This window comes from Dromiciops gliroides, chromosome 2 (assembly GCF_019393635.1).
Source record: "Dromiciops gliroides isolate mDroGli1 chromosome 2, mDroGli1.pri, whole genome shotgun sequence".
Classification (NCBI taxonomy): Eukaryota; Metazoa; Chordata; class Mammalia; order Microbiotheria; family Microbiotheriidae; genus Dromiciops; species Dromiciops gliroides.
The window spans coordinates 555496119-555522783 of NC_057862.1; the positions used below are offsets into that span (position 1 = coordinate 555496119).

At 38.9% G+C, this 26665-nt stretch overlaps 1 long non-coding RNA gene across 1 annotated transcript; it reads right to left on the reverse strand.

Moving 5' to 3' along the window:
* Positions 1–2829: 2829 nt before the first annotated feature.
* On the reverse strand, positions 2830–16108 carry LOC122744316. Its single transcript, XR_006355066.1, has 3 exons — positions 16043–16108; positions 4002–4105; positions 2830–2915 (listed from the first exon to the last, which is right to left on the reverse strand). It is a non-coding gene; the product is annotated as an uncharacterized LOC122744316 (long non-coding RNA).
* Positions 16109–26665: the final 10557 nt, after the last annotated feature.

Sequence of the window (26665 nt, forward strand, 5' to 3'; positions counted from 1 at the left end):
AAAATGGAACATCCAAGATGTGGATGGAGGATGCCTATTATTCAGTGCAGAACACAAGTTCTTTCCTAGAAAAAATATTAAATACAAAAATATTGAACTGTGACGGTAACATTTATAGATTTCCTACCTTCTTGTTACTTTGGTGGTAACATACAAGGTTAAGAATGAACTAAAGACTTCATGAAGTCACCTTCCCAGCACAAAATGCCATCTGACTTCCTTATTTCAGCTAAGTCTTTAATGTATGTGGTTTTAAGTGCAAACATTGGAGGTCACTTTTCGGGAAATTTAATTTCAGGCATACTTCCTACTGAAGAAATGAAATCTCTAATTTTTCTCTTTGGCATAGTAGAAAGAATACTAGTGTTTGAATCAAGAGAAACTTGGGTTTCAATCCCATCTCTGAAATTTGCTAGGTATGTAACTATAGGTAGATTAACTATAGGTATATGAACTATAAGTTTATTAACCTCAATTAATCTCAATTTCTCATTTGTAAAATGGGAATCATAACACCAATAGTATCTGCAATATAGAGTTATAAAGATCAAATGAGATAAGCCATGCTTTGTAAACCTTAAAATGCTATATAAATGTCAGCTGAGATTACACCTCACATCATTCATTCATTTAAAAAAAAGGGAAGGGGCAGCTAGGTGGTGCAGTGGATAGAGCACCGGCCCTGGAGTCAGGAGTACCTGAATTCAAATCCGGCCTCAGACACTTAACACTTACTGGCTGTGTGACCCTAGGCAAGTCACTTAACCCCAATTGCCTCACTAAAAAGAAAAAAAAAAAAGGGAAGAAGAGAGACTGAAAATACATGTATCGATTATATAAACATATGCAGATATACATTTTGTTGGTCAGTTATTTTCAATCATGTCTAACTCTTCATGATCACACTTGGAGGTTTTCTTGGCAAAATCACTGGAGGCTTCAGCTCATTTTACAGATGAAGAAGTGTGGCAAAGAGGGTTAAGTGATTTTGCCCAGGGCACACAGCTAGTAAAGTGTCTGAGGCCAAATTTGAAATCAGGAAGATGAGTCTTCCTGATTTCAAGCCCAGTGCTCTATCCATTGCACCACACCACCTAGCTGCCTGCATATGTATGTGTATATAGGCATAGATATACACAACCATATTTATATATGTATATAGGTATATGAGTGGATATACACATTTATGTATATATATATGTGCATATATTTATGTATGTGCATATATATATATATATATATATGTCTACTATAATAGATCCCATTCCTATACTGTGTGCTCACAGAGAAGAAGATTCAAATATAAAGCTCTATATGTCTAGGCTTGATAATGGATTGGTAACTTCTCTATGTTGGATGCTCCGGTTCAAGTGTACTCTGTTGTAGGGCCCTCAGGGACCTACTTCCATAACAAGAAATAACATAATTAGATCTCTATTCCTTTTAATGAAAGGGTTACTACAAAATAATGTTAAGAAAGTTGCTAAATGGGGTAAGCACTAGGGTATGGAATGATGAAACCAACGGAATGGGATGGAATTGGGTGACTTGGCTATCACTGTTATAAAAGGAAATTATCTCTGATGGCATTGTAGGAAACATTTTTCCTACTGCTCTCTTCCTAGCGTCTTTTCCCTGACCTCTGTGCTAATTAACTTGATGGAAGACTGCTGTTATAAACTCATTCTCAATTCCTGCTTAGACAATAAATTGGGGCTAGGCGATGGGCATTACCTTGACATCAACTAGCCATCTATTTGCCTTCTCAGATTACAATGTGAACCACACCCTCTCAGTCCAGGAAGGTTCTTTTCCTTAAAGGCTTTGAACTGCCCCTTGTCACAAAAACATGAACCTAGCATCCTAGGATAGACAGATCCAATAGTCATAATGAGGTTTTGAAGGCTGAATAATCAGATTTGTGGAAAAAGAAAAATATGACTCAAAGGTATAGTGTCATTGTTATCTTTCAAGATCATTATGTTAAATAAAGAAGCATTTATTAAACACTATGTACCAGGCACTGTGCTATGTACCTTTGCTACAAAGAAAAGCAAAAACCTGGTTCTTTCCCCAGAAGGAACTCATTCTAAGAAAAGAACTCACCTTTTAATGGCCTTAACTTTCATTCAGATACTTTTTTGGGAAGCTAGCGTTTTCTTGAATTATGCTATAATGGTCCATATTTGGTCATAATATAAGAAAGCAATTTAACCATTTCTTTACTTCTGGTATTTGTTTTGATTTCCTGACACATTTTTAAAGACATTTTTTATCTTTAATGGAGCTAAAATTATTTCAAATGCTAAGAATTCTTGTGTGCAGGACATTTCTGTTACTAAGAAGTATTGAATGAGAGAAAAAGAAATCCTGGGCATGTCCAATGTAAAGGCAGTTTTATTATAATGGCATTGTAGAGGTGGTGGGCTGCGTTGGCTCTTTTATTATTCTGTTGTTTCAGTCATGTCTGACTCTTGGTGACCCCAGTTGGAGTTTTCTTGGCAAAGATACTGGAGTGGTTTGCCATTATCTTCTCCAGTTCATTTTACATATGAGGAAACTGAGGTAAATAAAGTTAAGTGATTTGATCAGGGTCACATAGCTAATAAGTACTTGAGGGTCATATTTGAATTCAGGAAGATGGGTCTTCCTGACTCTAGGTCTGACACTCTATGCACTGCACTCTCTAGTTAGGGGGCCTCTAGACCCATGAAAAAGAACAGTCCCAGAAAACTGTGTTCACCTCTCATGGGAAAAAGGAGTGGCTAGTATATAATAGTTATGACTCTCCATACATTCACAAAACAAAAACAAAAACAAAAAACAAACCTGAGTTCCAATCTTAGGTGATCCTTTACTTGATGAATGTCTTTGGGGCATGGTACGTCATATATCAGTGCCTCAATTTCTTCCTCCTGAAAAAGACTTATAAATACTACTTAAAAGGGCCGTTGCAAAAAATAAATAAATTAATTAAAAAATGCATTCCTTTCAATGTGTCATAGAAATAAATGATGACAGTGATGACAAGGATATGTTTGGGGCTCGTTATTTCTTGCCGTAGTAACATAGCCAAACATGTGATTTGAACAAATCAAAAGAACAGTCTTGAGTTGGCTCTTGTGATCAACTGAAACCCTCACATTCTTTTGCCTGCTCTTTGAATGACATTCAAACCTGTTTCTCCTGCCCCACCTCTTAATCCTGAATTTCATTTTGAATCCCAACATAAACAATGTTGCTATGGCTTTTTATGATTATCTTAAGAATTCCTCTCAAGTGAGACTCAAGGACCTTCTCAAGAAGGTGCTGTGATCTTGATTTCTTTCCCTGTAGCTCAGCTTAGCTCACATCACATGCCTTCATTCTTTCCTCTCTGAATCTCAAACTCTTCCTTCTTTCAGCAGCAGCAGCAGCACCAGCAGCTTGGTCAAAACACAGCATGTATGCTTACAAGAATTCAGAGGTTTGATCGTATTACTCTGGTCCTTGGAGACCTTCACTCATTCCCTAGTAAACCGGGAGATTACAAAGTTCTTATCACCTAGAAAGCTTTCTTTGTTTACAGGAATTATTGACCCCCTTAAAGAACAGAACCTATTTTGCTATTTAGAGGGAGTTTCTGGCCTCCAGCAGGGCATATGAAGCCGTCCCACAGGTGGAAGATCTTTTCCTTTGGTTCTACTCATGGGTAGAGTTGATTATCTGTGAAGAAAGAGGTGCCATTGTCTGGTGCTTAAGATTCTGTTTACTATACTTATTTGGGACATCATAGGTAAAATACAGCTATCAATATTTGGTCAAGTAGTGAATTAAAGTTATAAATAGTTTGAGTGGTTGTGGTAAAGAAGCAGTGGTTGTTAGGGACAACTTTTTGTTTGGGTTGGTCCACAAGCTAGGTGAGTGCAGATGGGGGAAGGGAGGAGGTTCACTGTCTCAGGCTGATTTCCTGGAAGCAGGCTCCTACATGCCAACAGAAGTTGTCAGCTATTAACACTTACCACTACAATAGTATGTACAATTCCATTTTCAGATGGCTCCCCCAAGAGTGCCTCCATCTCTGCTCTCAGACTGCCCTCTTGGATTCTGGTCTCCTCATGCCATGCTTGGGAAATGAAAGAAGAAAGCTATTTCTGAAGAGAAATACTCCCCTTGCTTTCCTAATCATCAATTTTTAGTCATTTTTCAGTCATGTTTGACTCTTCGTGACTCCATTTGGGAGTTTTCTTGGCAGAAATACTGGCGTGGTCTCCAGCTCATTTTACAGATGAGGAAACTGAAACAAACAAGGTTAAGTAACTTGCCCAGAGTCATAAGGCTAATAATTACATGAGGCCGTATTTGAACTTAAAAAGATGTCTTTCTGACTCTGAGCCTGGTACTCTGTCCATTGGGCTATCTAGCTGCCCCAATCATCGATAATAACATAGAATCATAGAAAATTGGATAAAGGAGCTTAGAGATTTTAATTATGGATTCTACCTAAAAATGGTTACACACGCACCTCCAGCATGTTAATACTTATAAATTATATATGTTTATAATGTTTTTACTGCTATACTAATTGTTATATATATATATGTATATATATATATAGTTTTAATGCACAACCCAGAAATCTTAAAAAGAATGAGATAAAGGTGAAATAAAATTTGTTCCTAGAGTTCATAGGGAGCTACTATAGTTTACCATGTAGGAGAGTATGATGGTCAGGCATGCTCTTTAGCAAATCACTGTAGCTATATGGAGGATGGATTAGAGAGAAGAGAAACTATTGAGTGGTAGTGGCTGTGAATAGAAAGAAGAGGAGATATGAGAGAAATGTGATAGAAACAAGATCTAATAACTTATTGGATGTGTATGGTATGGGACAGTGAGATGAGGATCATACAGACTCTCATGTACTTGGGTAAGTGGAAGGACAGCGGTGCTCTTGACAACAGAGAAGTTTAGAAGATAGGTGGTTTGGGAATAAATGAGACCTGTCATTTGTTATAACACATTCATTCCCCTTTACCTTGTCCCACTGGAAACAAACGTAGGTGGACTCTTATTCACCTGTCATTACCTCAGATTGCAATGCAACACATGCTCTGAAGGGTGCTTGCCACAGCCTTGAAGTGATCTTTAGGTCAAGAATGTCTATGCTGGGGATGAGAGGGCATGCAGTTATTTCCAATGGCACATGCATAGCTGCTGTTGTGGGTACCTGGATATTGCCTATGTTAGAACTGTCTCAGGAGAGGGTGGAGTTGTGGGGAGGTTGGGAGCTTGCAAAGCAGAGGGAAGAGAATGTTGAGAGATAAAGGTGGGTTGGTTGTCACAGAAAAGGCAGCATGTGATGTATTTTTCCACTCTTTGATTAGTTGATGACACACCATTTGAGGCTCAGGCCCCATCCAGCATGGCTCTGGGCCTCACTTTGGGGAACCACTGATCCATTCTATTCATCTCATTTCATAGATGAAAAAAATTGAAACTAGAAGTACCTGCCAATGGTCAACAGGGGCGGAGCCAAGCCTGGAACCCAGGTCCTCAGACTTGTGTCCTTTCCACAGTCCCGTTACACACCATCAATATCAGCATTTGACCTTACTTGTAATTTTATTCTCTAGCATTTTTTCTTCATTCAGAGTTGTTATTTAGTCAAGTCGAGAGCCAAGAACTGGTTATTCAATCTGTCTGTTTTCCAGACAGGTCTATTATACTTGTTCTATCTGCCAATCCCTGTTTGGGGGCCATTTTTTTTCAGTTTGTTAGTACAAGTGCAAAGGTGAAGAAAGAGTGGATGAAAAGTAACTGTCTGCTTTGTACTTAATAATAACTGACATTTATCTAGTACTTTATATGCTTACCTGATTTTAACCTTACAACAATCTTGTGAGGCTCAGAAACTGCAAGTATCATTACCCTCATTTTAAAAGCTAAGGACACTGAGGCTCAGAGAGTGGGTATTAGAAATGGAATTAACCCTAGGTCTTCCTGACTATATTTGGAAAGAGTCATCAGTGAAAAAATTTGAAATTTATAATTTGTGTGACATTTTAGGATTAATAATAGCTAACCCATATATAACACCTATCATGTGCCAGACACCAAGCTTTACAATTATTATCTCATTTGATTCCCATAATTATGGGATGTAGGCTATTATTCCCATTTTATAGATAAGGAAACAAAAGCAAAGGTTAGGTGACTTGCCCCAGCAAAGTGTCTCGGGCTGAATTTGAACTCAGGTCTTCCTAACTCCAGGGCCAGAGACAGGACCAAAAAGCTCACTATTCCAACCACAGGTATTTTCTTTCAGTTTCCCATTATCCCTTCATTGTGACATAGCTGTACATTTTTCATTACGTATACTTGTTTTATATTGAATCAGGGTAGGGACTTAAAAGGCGATACTTTTTAAAAATGCATAGCTAGACAGTTCTGTACGTTGCCCTGTTTCTGTTTTTCTGTTCCCTAGAACTGCTGAGGAAACATGTGGAATTCAGCTGCCTTGGCCCACTACAAATGAAATGCTATTTAATTTTAAATGGGCCCTCCCTGGGCCAGAGCCATTCTTTATTCATCCCTTGTTGATTCCCTATCTCACTCTTGACAAAGCGTTCTCAGCCACATCCACTTATTTCAAGCACCTACTCCCACTCCTTGTTCCTTCACCCACAGCTGATGGCCTAGATTCCCACTGGGCTGAAATGATTGAGGTTGTGAGGTGTGAGGCCCCCCATTTCCTCCCTTTGCATCTCAAAATCTTCCTATTTCTACACCTACCTTCTCTTCCTTCTCTCTTGAATCAGAGAAAAGGAATCCTTCCTCTTTGCAAAACTTAGTTCTTCCCTTCAAACAGAGTTCAGGTTTCATCCTAAGAGAACCTTTTCCTACTTACTTACTAGTGATCTTCATTTTCTCAGTTTATATTGCCTTTACTTACAGCTCATATGTTGTATCCCACAGTAGAATGTAAGCTTTTTGAGGGCAGGTACCATTTGCTCTTTGAATCCCCAGGGTCTTGCACATAGTAGGTGCTTTATACATATAGTCACTGAATTCAATCAAATTGGATCCTACAATTTCACTTCTCCATGAGCATTTCTGATCAATTTGAGGGAATGGGAAAGGATAACAATAATAATTTAGGAGATGAAGAAAGCCCCCAAATGGCAAATGGCATGAAAACTGAAACTTGAAGGGAGTTAAGGATTCCAATAGATATAAGTGGAGAGCTAGCAAAGGGCTGGACACAACGAATTCCTGTTGGATACAGAGGGGAGTGTGTATTGGGGATGGAGAATGGGGTTGAAAGGGGAGATGAATCAATTTGTAAACATATATTGGACTAATTTTAAAAGTCTTTAAATACTAAACAGAAAATTAAGTGTTTTATCCTAGAAGCAATAGCAAGCCACTAAAGCCTCTTAAGGGAATGGCATCGATGGTGATGATGATAAGTATTGCAAAGTGATTTACAAATATTATCTCATTTTAAGGACAGCTAGGTAGTATAGTGGGTAGATCACTGGGTTTGGAATCAGGAAGACTACTCTTCATGAGTTCAAATCTGGCCTCAGACACTTACTAGCTGCTTGACCCTAGACAAGTAATCTGCTTGCCTCATCTTTAAAATTGAGCTGGAGAAGGAAATGGCAAACCACTCCAGTATCTTTGCCAAGAAAACCCCCAAAATGGGGTTACAAAGAGTTGGAAATGACTGAACACCTCTCTTGCAACAATCCTGGGAGGTAGGTACTATTATTATTCTTGTTTTATTAGAGGAGGAAGCTGGGGCAAACAGAGGTTAAATGACGTGTCTTGAGTGTGCACAGCTACTAAGTATCTGAGGTCAAATTTGAACTTAGGTGTTCCTGACTCCATTTCTGGCACTCTATCCACTATGCTTTATGGTCAGTCTATCTTCAAGGAATATTAATTTGACAGCTATGTGAAGGGTGTATTAAAGTGAAGGAGAGGCTGGAGTCAGAGAGACAAATTAGGAGTCCATTGCAATAGTCCAAATGAAAGATAATGAAGTTTGAACTAGGGAAGTGACTGTGTGAGTAGAGAAGGGAATGGATATGAGAGAAATGAGTGCATAGACTTTCATACAATAGCTCACTTTTATAGAGAACATTCATATTTACAAAACAAAGGCAAACAGGTGGTACAGTGGATAGAGTACTTGACTTGGAGTCAGCAAGACTTAACCTTTGTGAGTTCAAATCTGGCCTCAAGTGCTAATTGTATGACCCTAGGTAAGTCACCTAACCCTGTTTGCTTCAGTTTCCTCATCTGTAAAATGAACTGAAGGAGGAAATGGCAAACCACTCCATTATATCTGCCAAGAAAACCCCAAATGGGGCCATGTGATGGAAACAGCTCAACAACAACAAATTTGCAGAACATTTTCTTCAAAATATTTTTCTATTCAGGAGGTGTTACAAGTATTATTGAACTCGTTTTACAAATGAGGAAACAGGTTCTGGGAAGTCAAGGTGAGTTTTCTTTTTTGTGTGATACTATAAGAATAGCTAAAAGAATGTCTGAGAAGGGCAGTGGCACAGTGGATAAAACACCAGCCCTGGATTCAGAAAGATCTCAGTTCAAATCTGGCTTCAGATACTTGATGTTGACTAGCTGTGTGACCCTGGGCAAGTCATTTAACCCCTACTGCCCTGCACAAAAAAGAAAAATAAATACATTTTCTCATTTTGTATATATTTACATTTATTTATATGTGTACATGTTGTTTCTCCTGATAGAATTTAACATCTTTGAGGACAGAGAAAATTTCATTTTTTGTCTTTGTCTTTGTATTCCTAAAGCCTAGCACAATAAATAACAAATAGTAACTGCCTAATAAATGTTTGTTAAATAATCAATTGGGCAAGGTAGTTCACTTAAAAATGGACAACAAAGTTATCTCAGCAATGCTCCCCCCCTGCAATGCACACACACACACACACACACACACACACACACACACACTGCGTAAAGTCTCCTACAAGTTCCCATTCTATAGGGTCCAGTTCCCAGAAAAACTTATATGGTGAATGTTAAAAACTTAGAATTTCACATCATCATGAAAATCTACCATTTTTTTTTTTGTTGGGTACAGGGATTCTCCCTGGCTCTAGCACTGGGATGCCAACCCCCTCCACATGTCATTCTCCTGGGTTCTTCCTGTTTAACAAAGGACACTGCCACCCTCCTGCACTCTTCTTGCTGAACTCTTCTTCAACTGTGCCCACCCTTCTGAGTCCAGGTCCCCTAAAACACCTATATCCAGGAACAAGTATTATGTCTAGGAGAAACAATATCTTGAGATTCTTGCTATGTAGCATTGCCATGTACTTTTTCTTTAAAAACTGAAACAATGTTGTTGTTGTTTTTAAACACTGAGATATCCCTGAGACTTTATTGGTCCAAGGGCCTAAGGGTTTACAGGTTGACTCTGCTTCTCTGCTGCCTACAGTATAAAAATCCCAGTCTACAAGAACTGTAGTAACACCCAACACCCACCCTACCCTTCTTCACCTATTCCAAGACCTCTACTTAAGTTAGGCTAGTTTTTTCCTTAAAAGGTATTAAAACCATCCTTGAGACTTTATGGTCTCAGGGGACTAATAATGGCTCAAGTAATTGACATCACTTCCTGGTTGCCTCAGTAAAAAAGCAGCCATGAAGAGTAACAGTCTTGCTCTAATGCTTGGCTGACAGAATGTGAAAGATATCTCAGAGACAGGGGAGCTTTACTCTTTTGAATCAACTTGAAGCATTCTCTATGCCTATTCTTGTTAAATATCCTCCCTCTGCTTTGGCTAAGTAAATCTCTTTTTGTTAAGTGTTCAATGACCTACAATGGTCTCATTTCATTCCAATATCAAATATAAACCATCAAGGGAATGGCATGAGTCAAGTCCAGGCCAGAAAAAGGAGTTAGTGTCACTCATATTTAATGGATGTTCCACTGCCCTGTGAGTCAACATACTCTTCTGACTAAACATGTTTCCAAGTAGAGATTGTAAGCGGGGAAGAGGTGTACCTGAACCAGTTCAATATCCTTGCTGAATATCCTTTCCAGGCTACTGTTGAATAAACTTCCTTTTTTTGTTAAATGTTGGGTAGTTTATGAATGTTTAATTTCATTCCAATACTGAGTCTGAACCACCAAACCAGGCATGTATTAGACCTGACCCAGCATGTATGGGAGTATTAGGCTAGCTTCCCTGCTATAACCATTATAAGCAATGAGGTCAGGCTGAAATCAATCAAAATGGTCACTGAGATTGAATGGGATATGTAGTTCCAAGTCTTTTCTGTTGCATAAATGATAGGGGGTGTTTGAATTAAATGATCTGCAAATTCCCTGTAAGTTTTAAATTCAATAGTCACCAGATGCTCTATAATTGTTGGATATGTTGGGTGAGGGAGAGCCAGGGGTTAAAGATAACACTGAGACTGAGAATCTGGATGACTGGGACGATGGTGATACCCTCTACAGGAATAGGGAAATTCAGAAAAGAAAGAGGTGTGAACAATAATGAACTCTGTTTTAGGCAAGTTGAGTTTGAGATGTCTACAGTCAAGCCAGTTTGGAAAGTCCAGAAGGTAGCTGATGATGCATGTTTGTAGCTCAGGATAGAGAATGGGGGGTGTATATGTTTAAATCTCAAAATCATCTACATAGAGATAATTGAACCTATGGAAGCTGATAAGATCATCAAGTGAAATAGAGTGAAAAGAGAAGAGGGCAACAGATTTCTATTCTTGAGGAACATCCATGTTTAGGGGGTATGATATGGATTAAAGAACAAGCCATGAAGACAGAGATTGATTGGTTGGAAAGAAAGAGGGAAACTAGGAGGAAACAGTGTTATACAAGCCTAGAGAGCAAAGAGTAGTCAAAAGGAGAATTCCATCAATAATGTCAAAGGCAAAATAGAGATAAAGAATGATAGATTTGGCCAGTAAGAATACATTGATAACTTTGGAGAGGACTACATGATTTTTTTTTGCATTTAAAAAAAAACAGGAAACAAGTTTAGAGAGGTTAAATAACTCGTTCCATCACAACTCCATGTCAGAAGAGAAATTTGAACCCAAGTTTCTCTGACTGCAAGCCTAACAGGCTAGCCATTGTGAAAGGCTGCCTTCTTTTCGAAGGCCTCCCAGATTATTCCAGTCAATAGGAATGCCTCCCTTCCTAGGATTCATACAAAACTAATTGCTAGAAGCTCAGAAACTCAGTTGATTATGTACTGTGTTTTTTTAAATTGGTCTTCAATTATTCAGAGGGTAGTGACCTTGTCTCCCCCACCAGATATCAATCTCTTGAGAAAAACTATGTCTGAACCTGCTTTGTATCCTTCTCAATACTTAGCACAGAGTTGTGTATCTGTAGGTATTTAATACAATCTTTATAATTTTAATGAAATAATGACTCAGCATACCTAGAAATTATGCCAATGTTCTGGGAACTGTGTAATTGAGGCACAATACCCTAACCCCTACCTCACAGTTCCCCATACATACATACAACTCACTTGTAATTATGGGAATATATTCCAATTTGGTCAGACCTGAGTATTCCAAATTGTCATTAGCTTTCAAATATGCTCAGGATTTCTGCTAATGTTTATCTGAGAAGATATTTTATAGCTGGACATATAGATTGTATGCTCTATATCATCCAAGAAAGGATACAAAGTTGAGAAAAAAGTTGAAGTTTATAGCTGTTTGAGCCAGCACAAAGGAATAGATAGAAAGGAATATTCAGAAAGAATCTGATAGAATTAGCTCTGCCTTGGACTGGTTTTGGAAGGGAGGATGAATGAGAAAGTAGAATTGGAATTGGAAGAGACCAAATGAAATGAATCCCCTTAAACTCACCTTTGCACACAATGACCATCATTGTGTGGGGACTGCTCAACATAAGAGAGGGCCTTCCTCCAGAGCTCATGTAATTTCATGGCTACCAACTGAGCACATTCTTGCTGCATGCCCACACCATTTCCTTTTCCTGTCCTCCATATTGCTTTTGACGTCCTTTTTATGCTTCTTCTCCCCTCTAACTTCTTTAATTAGATAGTCATCCAGAAGTGGAAAAGTCGACATACACCTGCTTATTCTCAATGCCTAACATCAGAGACATTCCAAGGGCTCTCAGCTTCTGGGCCACCTATTGATAACACACCCAGGTGTTTCCCCCTTCCCTTCCCTCTAACAGTGTACTTTCAGTTTCCCCTGGTTAAAAAATGCTATATAAGGTGAAGGGAAAGGCTACCCAACTGGGTACCAATTAACACTTCAGTAGGAAGCCCTTTGAACTTCTAGTAGCAATTGTCATCTCCTTCCCTTCTATATAACATTACTTCCAGCTTTGTTTAAATGCCTGAGTATTCACCAAATAATGAAAATGGATTTTATATATGTACATGTATATACAGATAAAAAAATCCATTTTATCATACACATATATATACACATGTACACATAAAACCCATTTTCCTCATATATACATATATACATAAATAATCATTAAATATTTATCCTATTACATGCCAGGCACTATGCTCAGTTCTAGGGATATGAAAGGAGACAAAACAGCCCATTCCTTTGAGGAGCTCTCATCTAATAGGGAAACAACAAAAAAGCCAACTATATACAATATAAATAGGAAATAATTAACAAAGGATTCACTCTTTAAATCACAATCACCTCCTAGGACTCTAGAGGGAAATCAGCTAAAATGATAATAATTCAGGGGCAGCTAGGTGGCGCAGTGGATAAAGCACCAGGCCCTGGATTCAGGAGTACCTGAGTTCAAATCCGGACTCAGACACTTGACCCATACTAACTGTGTGACCCTGGGCAAGTCACTTAACCCCCATTGCCCCACCAAAAAAATTATAATAATTCAAAAAATAAGAAGGCAATACATGCACATGCACCAGTTTAGAAAAAAAGACACACATATTTCTACTCTAAGAATTTTCCTAGCTGGTATTTTTAAACTACCTCTTACCTATATTGTTCTAATATAGTCCTACCTGCTTTTTGGTTCATAGTGGTTTAGAGGGGAAAGAAACCTATGAGGTCATCTAGTTCCACCCTCTTATTTTTCTGATGAGGAAACTGAGGCCTTAGGGAAGTTGAGACTTGTCCAAGGTCACACACTGAAAAGAAAGGTAACATTAAAGTCCAGTTTGTGTATTTCAGCCAAGATAACTACCTGAATGGAAGATAAACCACCTAGCTCCAATATAGCTACTCCAACAAAGCCCTGAAATTCACACAATACTATGAAATTAAGAAATCCAATGAGAAATTATGATAAATGACTTTACCCACTCTACACCTGCACCTACACAAGATATCAGACAGAAGCCTGAAGATAACCACAAAGAATAGAGGCAAAGCAGAGTAGCCTCTTAGCTTGCTGAGAGACTGCTAGGGACATCTCTGTCCTGCAAGGCTCTCTGTCCAGAGGCAGAAAGAGAGGATTACCTCAAGAAAGCTCCCAATGTGTTCAGTGTGGGGACCTCAGGAATGTTGGGGAGTGGTAACAAATAACATCCAGCATCCAGTGCACAGATTGGAACTACTCAAGCCCAGGGACTCTGAGGTCCAAGGAATGGTATTTTGAGACCCCAGCAAAGGGCCTGATGATCCAGTGCTCTAAACGTCAAAGATACAGAGGTCCTACCCCTGGAAGTTAGATGTCAATGAAAGAACTCAGGGTAGAACCAAGTGGAGCCAACTACATCTCCCAAAGCAGCAAGGGGAGTATGGCTCTCACCCAAAGCTCCAATTCTGCAACGAATGTTGAAGAGATGAGGAAATCAAAGAAAACAGTGAGCAGTATCAAAAATATTGGTAATTGAAAGATTCTCCAAAAGAAACAAAATGTATCTCTATAACAACTGCAAGCAGAGAGTTAAATGAAAACAAAAATGACTTTCCACAAATACTACATCATGAAATGAGAGATTAAAAAAATCAAGTAAAAGTTTTTGAGGAAAGAATTAGTTGGAGAATAAATAAATTAGAAGGGAATGTGGTAAACCACCTAAATAATGAACTCCCTAAAAACTAGAATAGACCAAACAGAAATCAGTGGCTCCATGAGACAGAAAGAAATATTATAGCAAAATTAAAGAATTTTAAAAAATAAGTATAAGATACCTGATGTAAAAACATATCCGGAAAATATATTGAGGAGAGGCAATTTAAGAATTGTTAAATTAATTGAAAAACCATGATTAAAAAAATTGGATTCTATCTTTCAAGAAATAATAAATGAAAACAGCCTAGATCCTTTAAAACAAAAAAGGTAAAGATAGAGAATCCACCAATGACTCCCTGTAAGAACCTCCAGTTTCCATAGCAAAGAAATATATGTACTGAAAGAATAAGTTCAAGTATGAAGTGACCAGAGTTTGGAATCACAAAAGGCCTGACAACTTCTACCAAAAGCAAGAGTTCTTGAAATATAATATTTCAAAAGACAAAAGATAAAGACTTAATGAATATATTATCCTGCAAAAGTTGAGTATAATAATCCTATGGGGGTGGGGTGGGAATCTTTAATGGGATAGAGGATTTTTCTAACACTTTGGTTGAAAAGATCACAGTTGAGTAGCAACTTTGAAATCCAAACACAAGAGCCCAAAGAAAACTAGAAAAACCTGTGATCTCTTCAGCATGGGGTATTATTGGCAAAGGAAACTCATCCTACCAATAAGGGTCAGCATCTGTTCTGGATTTAGAGCCTTAGAGTTGCCTGGAAACACCACGTGATTAAGTGACTTGCCTAGAGTCACAGAGAAAGTGTGTGGGAAGTGGGACTTAAACACAAGTCTTCCCAATTCCAAGTTCAGCTCTTTCTGGAGTACTTGACACAATTCCTGGCACACAAAACTGATTGAATAAAAGAAAGAAAGGAAAGAAAAGAAAAGAAAGAGAAGGAAGGAAGAAAGAAAGGGTAAATGATGGTTGCACATCTTTCCTACTAGTTACCCGACAGTGTAGAATGGCCCTGAATAGAACAGGCTCTTCACAAAGGCCAAAGGATGCAGATCATACAACAAAAATGTGATGTAAGAGTTATGGGCCAAACAACTTTGGAAACTTACATGTAAGGAAGAAAGAAAACTGACAAGAAAATTACTGAAATCACTGGAGAATCATAGCAAATGGAAAGTAGGATCAAAATGTTAATAACTTAAAAAAATTCTCAAATTCATTTGCTTTTTCTTTTGTTATGGCAAAAGCATACTGAATTAATTGAGGAACAGCTAAACAAGTTTTGATACATGAGTGTAATAAAATACTACTGCACTATTAGAAATGATGAAAATGATGACCACAGAAAAGCATAGAAGAATAAGGAAAACAGTATACACAGTGACATCAACAGTGAAAATGGAAAGAACAACAAAATAATCAAATCTGAATGCTGCAAAAAGTGATAAAGCTTGGTCTCAAAAGAAAAAAATGCATACAATATCATACACATATACATATACACACATATGTATATGTGTACGTATATATATATGGGGGACTACAGGTATAAAACACTATGTAGCAATGTCAGACTTCTTAGATATATTGGTTAGTTTGCTGAACTTTTGGGTTTTTTTGTCTTTTAAAATCTTTATTATAATGGACAACTTTTGGGTTGATATACATTGGAAAACATAGATGATATAAAGACAAAAAATCAACAAATTTTTAAAAACTATTAAAATCCACGCCTAATACTTTAAAAAGCTAATACTTTGGGGCAGCTAGGTGGTACAGTGGATAGAGCACGAGCCCTGAATTCAGGAGGACCTGAGTTCAAATCCAGCCTCAAACACTTAACACTTACTAGCTGTGTGACCCTGGGCAAGTCACTTAATCCCAATTGCTTCACACACACACACACACACACACACACACACACACACACAAAAGCTAGTACTTTAAAAAGAAAATAATCATACAACACTACTTTGCCTTGTGATTAACCCATTCAATTAGTCCTTCTTTTCATTACCAGAAGAATCTTCCCAATCATATGATCATGTCATCCTTCTTTTCTAAAATCTGCAATAATTCTTCAATGCCTAAAAAATAAAGTACAAAATTCTTACCCTCACATTTTAAAGCCCCCTTTGTCTGGTTCCAACCCATATCTGCAACTTGATCTCACAACCACTATTTCCCTTCCTGTAAACAATGGTCCAATCCAACAGAGTGTAAGAATTATTGTGATTTGGGGGTCCCCATCTTTGGCTAAAGTTAGAAAGCCTTGGGCGTGTCCCACATGGCTTCCTCTGCCCAGCATGGAAAATCCAAGCCCTAGCTCCCTCCAGCCAAGCCAGGGTATGCAAGGAAACCCCATGCCCAGCCAGCCTTGAACACTGCCCCTAGGGGTGCCAGCAAATTAGCTTGGGGTGTGTGGGTGGTTGGCCCTGGTTTCCCATGAGAGAAGGGTTTTTTATTCTGGGAGGAGATGAGAAGAGATGGGAGGAGACAAGAGGAGAGTAAAGAGGAGGGGATGAGAGGAGACAAGGAGAAGAGAGAGAGGAGAGTTCACAGTGTCAGGCGAAAAAGCTAAATGCGGACATAGAGAGGCATAGGGGGCATAGAGAGAGTTAAACATGAGACAGCTGAGTCTGGTGGGCGAGTTACAGGTTTTATTTCCTGCTTGTCTTTGTTCTTATTTCTAAATAAGTTCCCATCAATAAACCTTGTTTTTTTGTTTCTTTGAAAGGAGGCTTTTTAATCTTGTTTCTTGTCATCTGGGAGGAACAATTGGGGAGGGGGCAGTGTGGAAGAGATCCCATATTAAATTTGTCCCATACAGATTGGTGGCATGTAGGTGGCTTAACGAACCTGGGGAATCTTTTAAAACCCCCTTTACAGGAGCAACTTACTCACTGTCCCCTGTTTTTGCTTACTTTCTGGTTTCCCTGACTTTTTTTACATTTCATGCTTCCTAGGCCTTGAGTAGGATTCTCTGTTCCCCTTCCCATGATATCAATCTGTTGAAATTAATTTCTTCAAGGGACAACTCAGTTGTTAATTTCTCCCAGAAAGCCCTCTCTGATTATCTTAGGTGGAAAATTGCTTCTTTTCCTCCTTCCTCTTTTCATAGGACCAATTCTAGATCCTTCCTTTTTGCATTTACATTTTGCTTCATATTTTTATGTACAAGTCTTAGCCCTCCTTTTTGACTGTAACTCCTTGAGAACAAGGGACTGTGTCTTTGATCACATTTTCATCCTTGATGTCTTTACACAGAAGTACTTGATATACATTTGTATAATTGAATTGAATTGTGGGTCATTTTTTTCCAAATTTAAGTTACCAAATTCACTCATCAAATCCCACATATGACTCAGGCAAACATATGTTGCTTGGTGCTATAAGGATGATAGTAATGTCTTCATGGCCTCTGACTCATGAACATATGGTACCCCTAAGCATCATGTTTATTTACTGTACCTTGATAGATTAGTTAACCCCAATTGCAGAATAGGCCTGTATGCCACCTGTCCCTTTACTACCTAGAGTTGGGATTTAAAGGTCAGCTGAACATACCATGATAGGAAGGGGAGGAGTGTGATTATTGATAGAGGATATTTCAAGTTGAAAGCAGATTGCCTGGAGACCATAGGCATGTTCTTTTACCTCTCCTCTTCCTACATACAATTAGATATGGATTTCTCATTTTTCAGCACAGTTAGAGTCAGAGGAGAATTGAACCTAGGATTCACACCTTATAATTCAGGATAATGTATAGAAAATGTTTCAAGGCCCAAATTCTCCCAGTTGACCTTCTTTACTATGGAAGATTAATAGATTAATATTAATATGTTTTATCCATCTTCTGTGCCAAGAAGTCTTGACTTGAGAGGTATAGATATGTGAGGTATTCTAGATTTATGTAAATAAGAAACCAACAGCAAGGCAAGGATTTTACATCATAATGGGAGAGAGAATATGTATGTTGCTGTTTAGTCATTTTTTTTCAGTTGCATCTGACTCATGACTCCATTTGGAGTTTTTTGGGCAAAGATTCTGGAATGTTTTGTCATTTCCTTCTCCAGCTCATTTTACAGATGAGGAAACTGAGGCAAACAGGGTTAAGTGATTTGCCCAGAGTAAAATAGCTAGTAAGTGTCTGGGTCCGGATTTGAACTCATGAAAATGAGTCTTCTTAATTCCAACTCCAATGCTCTATCCACTGGACCACCTAACTGCCCCATACATGTGTATTAATAAATATATACAGTTCTGGGAACAGTTGTAGTCTGCAGTGATTAAAATCTAATTGGGAAATCATCAAGATAATAAATAAATATAAACATAGATAATAATAATAATGTCCGTTTCAAGTCTCAAATTCTTACTTTTTGATACTTTACTACCCAAGATTACAAGATACAGGTTAATACCCTCTATTCATCCACTATGCTAAGGAGTCTTGGCCTCTGGTCTATACAATGTTGATTCTGGAAGAAACTAACCTCTAATGATCTAAGATTTAGCCTCAGACTCTTACTAGCTGTGTAACTCTAGGCATACACTACTTGCCTCAGTTTAATTCTTTGTAAAATGGGGATAATAATAAATAGCACTACCTCCCAGGGTTGTTGAGAATCTAATAAGAATAATTTTAAAGTGCTTAGCACATTTCCTGGCACATAGTAAGCTAGTAGGTGCTATATAAATGTATTATTACTATTATTATAAATGGGACTTGGCTCTTTTCTCATACTCTTCAATTCATTAAATTCCTAATCTCTTAACCTTACCGAGGCAGGCGATTGAAATATTGTGAACCGGTATGGGCCACCATAGCAAATCAATAAGGGCTGGAAATGCTGCATTTGTTTTTGTCTCTTTATACTCAAATGAATATTTTCAGGCTTAAAGACCTGGCTGTTCCAAAAATCAAACCCATTGATTTTTCTAAAGGGTAAGTGTATGCAGATGGTTACAGTAAACATGACAGTCCTGAGCTAGAATCTTTATACTTCACCTAGGAAAAACACTTACTCTGCCAGAGGCTAAATAAGACTTAAGAAATGATGTCTTAAGTTTGGCTACTATCTCACCCTGGGGTTGGTATTTCCTAGGGAAATGCACTATTTCAGGACATGAACCCTGGATTTGGAGGTGGCAGTAGGAAGCACAAAAGAGGTGGCAGAACCATGTCATGAGGGGAAACTGCCTAATGTCGGGTCTGCTTAGTTGTAGCTAGACATATCTCTGCTCATGACCTCTGCTTCTGGTTTTCATCTGAACCCATCATCCTGAGCTTTATACTACAGAATCAAACAAGGATTTCTACTTACTTTAGAAGGAAGGCAGGTTATGGGTAAAAGCACGGTGTGACAGATGTCAGTGCTGTACCTCAAAACTGAAAGATCATGGGTTTGAATCTTGCCTCTGACAATTAACAGCTGTGACAGCATGAGCAAATTATTTAAGCTCTCTGAGACTCAGTTTCCTCATCTGTAAAATAAGAATAGCGATGGTTACCTCACAGGGTTAAGCTCTTTGCAAACTTCAAAGTATGATATAATTGTATAAGCTCTGTCTCTTCTTTTTTTCTATAAGAATATGTATGTTTACCTAGGCCAGAGGCTTAGGGTTATGGTTATGAAAGAAGAAAATGAGCAAAGGAGTGGCTTGGACTAGTAGAGTTTATAAAGGATTTCCCTCTTCAAGGTCAAGCTGGGAGCCCTGGACCCTATAGTATCTGAAGCATGATTTCCCCAAAAGAAAAGTCCAAGTAAATAAATTAATGTTGATTTAATGAATGGCCAAATTAAAAGAGAGAATGCTGATGTTCTGATCTTGTTCACTGGTTCCTCTCTGGAAAGGGCCCCTGAGTTCTAAACATCAGTTCATCCTCATCTTCCTGGAGCTTTGTGGCTCTGAGGCCTTCAGCTTACGTCTGCTTTTCTGCCACAAAGTGCTGGGAAAGTCTTTGCAGGCAGAGGTTCTGCAGGCCTGTTACTGGGCAGCAAGCAATCTGGGAGAGTCTGGAGGTTCACTTAGCAGCTGTTGCAGTTGCCCTTTGTTTTTAGCCCCATATAACCAAACTAACACAACTTTTCACTTCCCTGTTGTAGCTTTCCTCCTACCTGTCCCAATAAGACCTACCTTCACAAACACACAAGGTGTGCTATGGTGGCTGTTTTCTCTATGATTCAACTCTACAGGTGGAATTAACACCAAAGATATTCTTCAGGGTGGAAAGAACAGTGTACCTGAAGTCGAAAAGGCCAGGGGTTAGTTTTTCATTCCGGCATTTACGACCGGGAGGCCATGGAAAAGTCATGTCAGTTCTCTGAGCCTCTGTTTCTTCATCTACAAAAAAAGCATAAGACTTTTTTCTGCTACCTTCCTTGTAGGGAGGGGCAGTTAGGTGGCACAGTACATAGAGAACTGGCTGTGAAGTTGGGAGGACCTGAGTTCAAAGTTCACCTCAGACACTTACTAGCTGTGTGACCCTGGGCAAGTCACTTAATCTCAATAGCCTCACCAAAAAAAAAAAAAAAAAAAAAGAAGCTGGGACCTAGAACACAGAGGAGACTTGCCAAGGGTTACACACCTAGTATAGGATACAGGAAGGATTTGAACTCAGGTTTTCCTAACACTTAGGTCAGAGACTTTTATTCCCTCTGCCATGCTGCCTTTTATTAACAATAATGAAAAGAATAAAATCCACAATCAGCTCATAGAGTCATGGAATGTTAGAACTAGAAGACAGTTTACAGCTATGATAATAATTCATGATAACTGAAGGTCACAGTCATAAGGTTTACAGATCACTTTCTTCCCACCAATCTGATGAGAGGGCAGTGAAAATTCCACCTTCTTTTCCCAGATAAGGAAAAAAAATTCATAGACGTTGAACATAATGAGTAAGTAGAAATGATGGTGGGAAGCAGGTCTTCTGATTCTGAATCCAGTGTTCTTTCTACTACATCAAGCTGCCTACAATGTCAGTTAAATTTAATTCAATATTTATGGAGTGCCTACTGTATACAGGGCACTGGGAAAACAAAGACAAATCAAAGTAGCCTTTGCCTTCAAGGAACTTGCTTCCTTAATTTACAAGTGAGGAATCTGACTTAGTTTCAGAATGGTTCCCTTCCCCTACTATGATACTACTGCACTATAAGGTAAGTTCGAAGAGTTAAGGAAGACATCAGTCAGCCCCTCTGGGAGTTGAGGTACTCCCTTAGAGGAGGTAGTATGTTGTTCTAGTAAAAAGACAACTCAATGGGAGTCCTGAGATCTGAATTCTAATTCTATCTAGCTCTGCCACAAACCAGCTGTAGAACAAGGATCAAGTTATCTCACCTCTGGCTGGACTTTGGTTTCCCCATTTTTGAAATGAGATTAATAATACCACCCTGCTCACTGCACAGGGTTTCTGAGAATCAACTGAGATAATAGATGTGATACCCTGACTTTGTAATGATAAAACCTAGATTCAAAATCACACTGCTATAATATAATATATATGTATAAAATATAATATGACCTCAAGCAATTCCCTTAAGCTCCCTAAGCCTCCATTTTAAAAGGAGTGGGGCTAGACAACATGGCTTTGGAAGTCTCTTCCAATTCTAGAGCCTGGGTGAAAACGCTTGAAAAATATGAAGCACTATCCAAACTGTAAGAAATAAGGGGGAACAGGAAGAAACGAGATTTGCCTCTCTTTTCTGATAGTACTTGACTTTGAATCCAGACTGACTTACCTGTGTAATTGGACAAGTAACTTTTCCTCTCTGGACCTCAGTTTCTTCATCTGCAAAATGGGGAGGTTGAGCTAGATAGTCTAAAACTGGTCCCTTCCAACTTGAAATCCCACGATTTTATGACTGTCAAAGATCTATTAGGCCCTGATTAAAAGCCACCTAGAGGCACGAAAGATCAATGTGGGTCATTTTCTTCCCCCAAGCCCTCAAATCGGAAACCTTTGGCAAGCACAAAATTACTTCAGAAGACTAATGACTTCAATTGTCAGATGTATTGTTTAGGTGCCCAAAGAGCAACAACTTTGTTCATAAGAGGTGCCAGGTTAAGGAGCTCCAGTTAAGTAGCCCCTGCTGGGGTGCAGTTAATACCCATTGTATTATCAACAGTAACCCCAGGGCCAGTCTCTATCACCTGGCTTTGAAGTGGGTTAGGCAGGGCTTTCTTCTATCCCCTGAACAGGAAGCTGAGCTGGAGCTGGGGGAGTGGGGGGTAGAGGCAAGTCAGTTGTACTGGGAACCACCCCCAAATGCTGAGGGCCACAAGGGACCTTAGGAACAATCAAGGAATCAAAGGATGATTTTTTTTTAGAACCTAGACAGCCCCCCCCCCCATTTTTGCAAGTGTTTTTTTAAACTGGGAAACTGGGCTTCCTCAGCCTTTAAAGAAACGACCTTTTCATTCCCTTTAAACAACTTCTCACAAAAGGGCCAAAATTGCACTTTGTTCTTAGGGCAGAAAAAGTCAGGGTCAAATCTTCCAGTGACCACATCTACAGCTCCTCATTTTTCAAATGATGAGGGAGTGGGGCGGGAGTGAATGGCAGGGATTTTATTTTTTTTAATTACAGGAAAGGCTGTTTTGTACTCTATAGTCTGCTAACCTGGGGCCTCAAAATACAGACATTGCCCCTGAAACTTTCCACTCTAAATTCCATAGGACACAGTGTTAGGCCTCAAACCTCAGCATAGACCTCTCAGTGTTTTACTAAAGACAGTACCCTGGCTTTCTTGTCCTGAGCCCCTCACCTTAGAGATTTAGCTCCCTAGTGAAGGGCAGAGACCATTTGAAATATTTTTCAACAGAATGACTGAGGGCTGGGGACAAATTCCTGTACCCATTTAAAAACCGTCTTTCCTCCTCTCTTCCCCCAACACTCGTACAGCCATTGTTGTGGCCATATTGGTCATATCCTTAGGAGAGTCCTGTCCTGCATTTATCCTGTATGTTAGCATGCTTTGCTTAATAAAGTTTGATTGCTAGAATGAAGTCTAATTAGTATTTCTGTTGCTCTAGTTAGCCTATGTAACAGTAAATTAGATTTGCATATGTACTATGCACTATAGGAGTTTAAAATAGAAAGTATGGGAAAGATGTCATTCATTGACTCTTTAATTCAGTAGACTTTTATTTAATATCTACCTGGTGAAGAGTTCGAACCTCACCAGGCACTGTGTCTATCTAAAAGGTCGAACTTTCCACTCTGGAGATTAGACAGAAGAGATGAGGAAATGTACCTTCATCCTTTGGTTTGAGAGGCAGGGGGATTATCACTGTGGCTGTTGCATATACTAACAGGTATAGTCACTGTGTTAAGGTGAATTCACTCATCTAGCTACTGGTATTCCAGTCTCTGAGAAATATGGTTTTGAGGTTACTTGAAGGGGGTAGGAAGGAGTGAGTTGGTGACCTGTGTCCCACATTCCCGGAACTATGAGAAAGTCCACAATCCCCTTAAAGCAGCAAGGGCAACACAACACTTCCTGAATGCACTCTGTGGTTTGCTAAGCAGGAAATTCTAAAATTCTAAAATTCTAAAAACCTGAAACCCCCACTTTAAATCCCAGAAGTTTTAGGACAGACCTTCAATCTGCAGTGAGGGGATAGACACTTTCTCATACTAGTTGCAATGTAAGGCAAAGGTCACCTGTTCCTCCCTGTCTTTCCATTTCCTTCTTGAGGTGTTTTGATGTTTTAAAGTAATTTGAATGGTTTTGATACCAACTATAAGGGGTACAACAACTACACTTTAAAAAAAATCATTCATCCTATCAAGGAGGCTAAGGGGATTTTTCCTTAAGGTTGGAGAATGAAATGGTACAAAAGGTTTTTACAGTCACCTGAGAGCCTGAGTTTCATTTGTACACTGCCAAGAGTGACTGTGCCCTGATTAACCAAATAACTAAAAATGTGTTGATTAGTCCCTGGGCATGTTGCCCAGACATTCTCTCTCTCTCTCTCTCTCTCTCTCTCTCTCTCTCTCTCTCTCTCTCTCTCTCTCTCTCTCTCTCTCTCTCTCTGTCTCCCCCACCCCTCTCTTTTTCTCTCTCTCTCTTTCTGTCTCTAGTGTCTCTATCTCTGTCTCTGAGGCTTTCTCTCTCTCTTTCTGTCTCTCAGCACTCTATCTCTCTCTCTCACACACACATATCCCCAAACACATAACACTCCATTTGAAGAAGAAGAAGCCTCAGTATTAGATGATAGTTCCAGGTAATGGGAGCAACTCCTTTACAGAGAATCAGCCAATGACATATATGGATCTGCAGGAGAGCAGCAGTGAAGTACAGGAGCTGCTAATGGAGCCTGGAGGATTGTTCAAACCAAGCCACGAAGCAAAAGCAAAGTGTGAGCTGTCTATGGGATGCACCCTCTTATATCAGCATGGGAATCTATCTGTCAGAGATTACATTCCTTTATTATGAAGAATAGGATATTATTCCATAAGATTTTCCTTCATTATTTAGTATAATGTCCTAATTAAAAGCACTGATATTTGATACATTGTTCCTGTCTAGTTTGTTAGAAAAGAATATAACAGATCAAGCCATATTTGACCAATTATGATTACATCAAATACTCTTGAAATAGCTTGGGATTCCAGAGTCATGACGGACCCATGCAACAAATAGATGCCTTTCATGCATTCTTTGCTTTTACATTAATCACACATTATGAGTGAGAGTTATAATAAGTGTGTTCCCTTGACATAACTGACTCCATTTTATATTAGGCTTCTGTTTTGTGATGAAGTATTTTGATGTTTGTTATTTATAACTTGTTTTTCAGTATTATGGCAAGCATTATGTTATATATGTTGGTAAAGAATATGTATATATTAATAAATATATGGGACCCCTAGATAGGACAGACCACCAATAAACAAATTTGGTAAACATCATCCCCTTATGTCCTTAGAAATCAATCAAATTAATGAATTAACTAATTAGGTTGTTGGTGACCAGTCAGAATTTTGGTGTAATCAGATAATACCCATAGCTATATCTGTAAGAAACCCACCAGAAGTCCCCATTCAACTTCCTCCTGGCTTTTGACTAGGACTCAATCCTGTCTTTCCCTTCCTCTGCCCCCTATCCTTACCTGAGACTGAAGTGATCCTTATTTACTTGAGGGCAATGTTGATCAAATGACAGGACTCAACTTGCCAAACAGTCAACTTGGAGGGGCATATGAGACACTGGATGGGCACAGAGGGAACTTTGTCTTTAAGTGCTGTAGGAGATACACTTACTAGGAAAACTTAGGGAAGTGGGTTGTTTGTTTATTCCTAGAGGGGCTGATGTTTGATTGTGTAATAGATGATTACAAACTAATATCAGTATGCTTTGATTAGTATAGTTTGACTGCTCTCAGTAAGAAGTGTAAGTCTAATGAGTGTTTCTGTTGCATGCATTAGCATATATAATAGTAAATTGAATTCACACATGAACCATGTATTATAGGAGTGTAATTTCTTCCCAAGCCTATTCTCCCACAAAGGCATTAGTTTCTTTGTCTCAAAAATATATAAAGGACTAAAGCTAAATGAGTTCAGATATTGTCTCCACCTCTATCAGAGAAAACCTTGTGCATAGATGGAAAGTGGTGCTGTCTATAGTGATTTGTCTATGCTACCATAACTTGTTAGTCAAAACTGTGTTTTCTGTTAGCCATCTATAGAGCTAACTACCCTCCTACTAGGCCTTTGATGTCTTACATGAAAGACAAAAGTGGGGGGATCAGGGTTTAAATTTCTTTATGACCAGTCAGTAAACATTTGTTATATACTTACTATGTGCCAGGTACTACATTAAGTGGTGGAGATATAGATATACAAAAGACAGACAGTCCTGACCTCAAAGAACTTATAATCTAATGGGGGAAGACAAACACAAAAGGAAGATGAAAGGGGGAAGCAGGAGTATCCAGATCACAATCCTGATAAGGGAGCCCAAATGGGGTGCAAGGTGTAGGGAATGAAGTGATGGCTGGCTTGGGCACCCTTCTTAAATAGAGGCTTTGGAAGCAGTTTTTTTTTTCTGTCCTCTAATCAGAGGGACAGAAGGTACTGATGAGTGCCAAGGCAGATGAAGTCTTGCACGATGATGAGGCTCCTGGGGTCATGATAAGGAAGTTTGAACGGGGGCAGCTGAATGAGAAAATGAAGGAATGTAATGCCTCGAAGGCAAGGATTTTTCCTTTCCAGAATGGGGAAATTTTGTTCAAGCACTCAGTGTAGAGGTAAGAAATGGTACTAGGCTCTTCATGCATTCTCCTATCATACAGTTTAGCTTCATTAATTATCTAGGTGAACAGACAGCTGGGAGAGACCCTGAAGGTAGGAAGAACAAGAAGATGATCATTATCTATCATCATTTTATTTGTTGTTCAATCATTTCAGTCATATCCAATTATTCATGAACCCATTTTGTGGTTTTATTGGCAGAATGTACTGGAGTGCTTTGTCATTCCCTTCTCCAATTCATTTTACAGATGAAGAAACAGAGGAAAATAGGGTTAAGTGACCTGCCCAGGATCACACAGCTAGGAAGCATCTGAGTCTTCATGATTCTAAGCCGTGTTCTATACAATGCACTACCTAGCTGCTCCATCTATC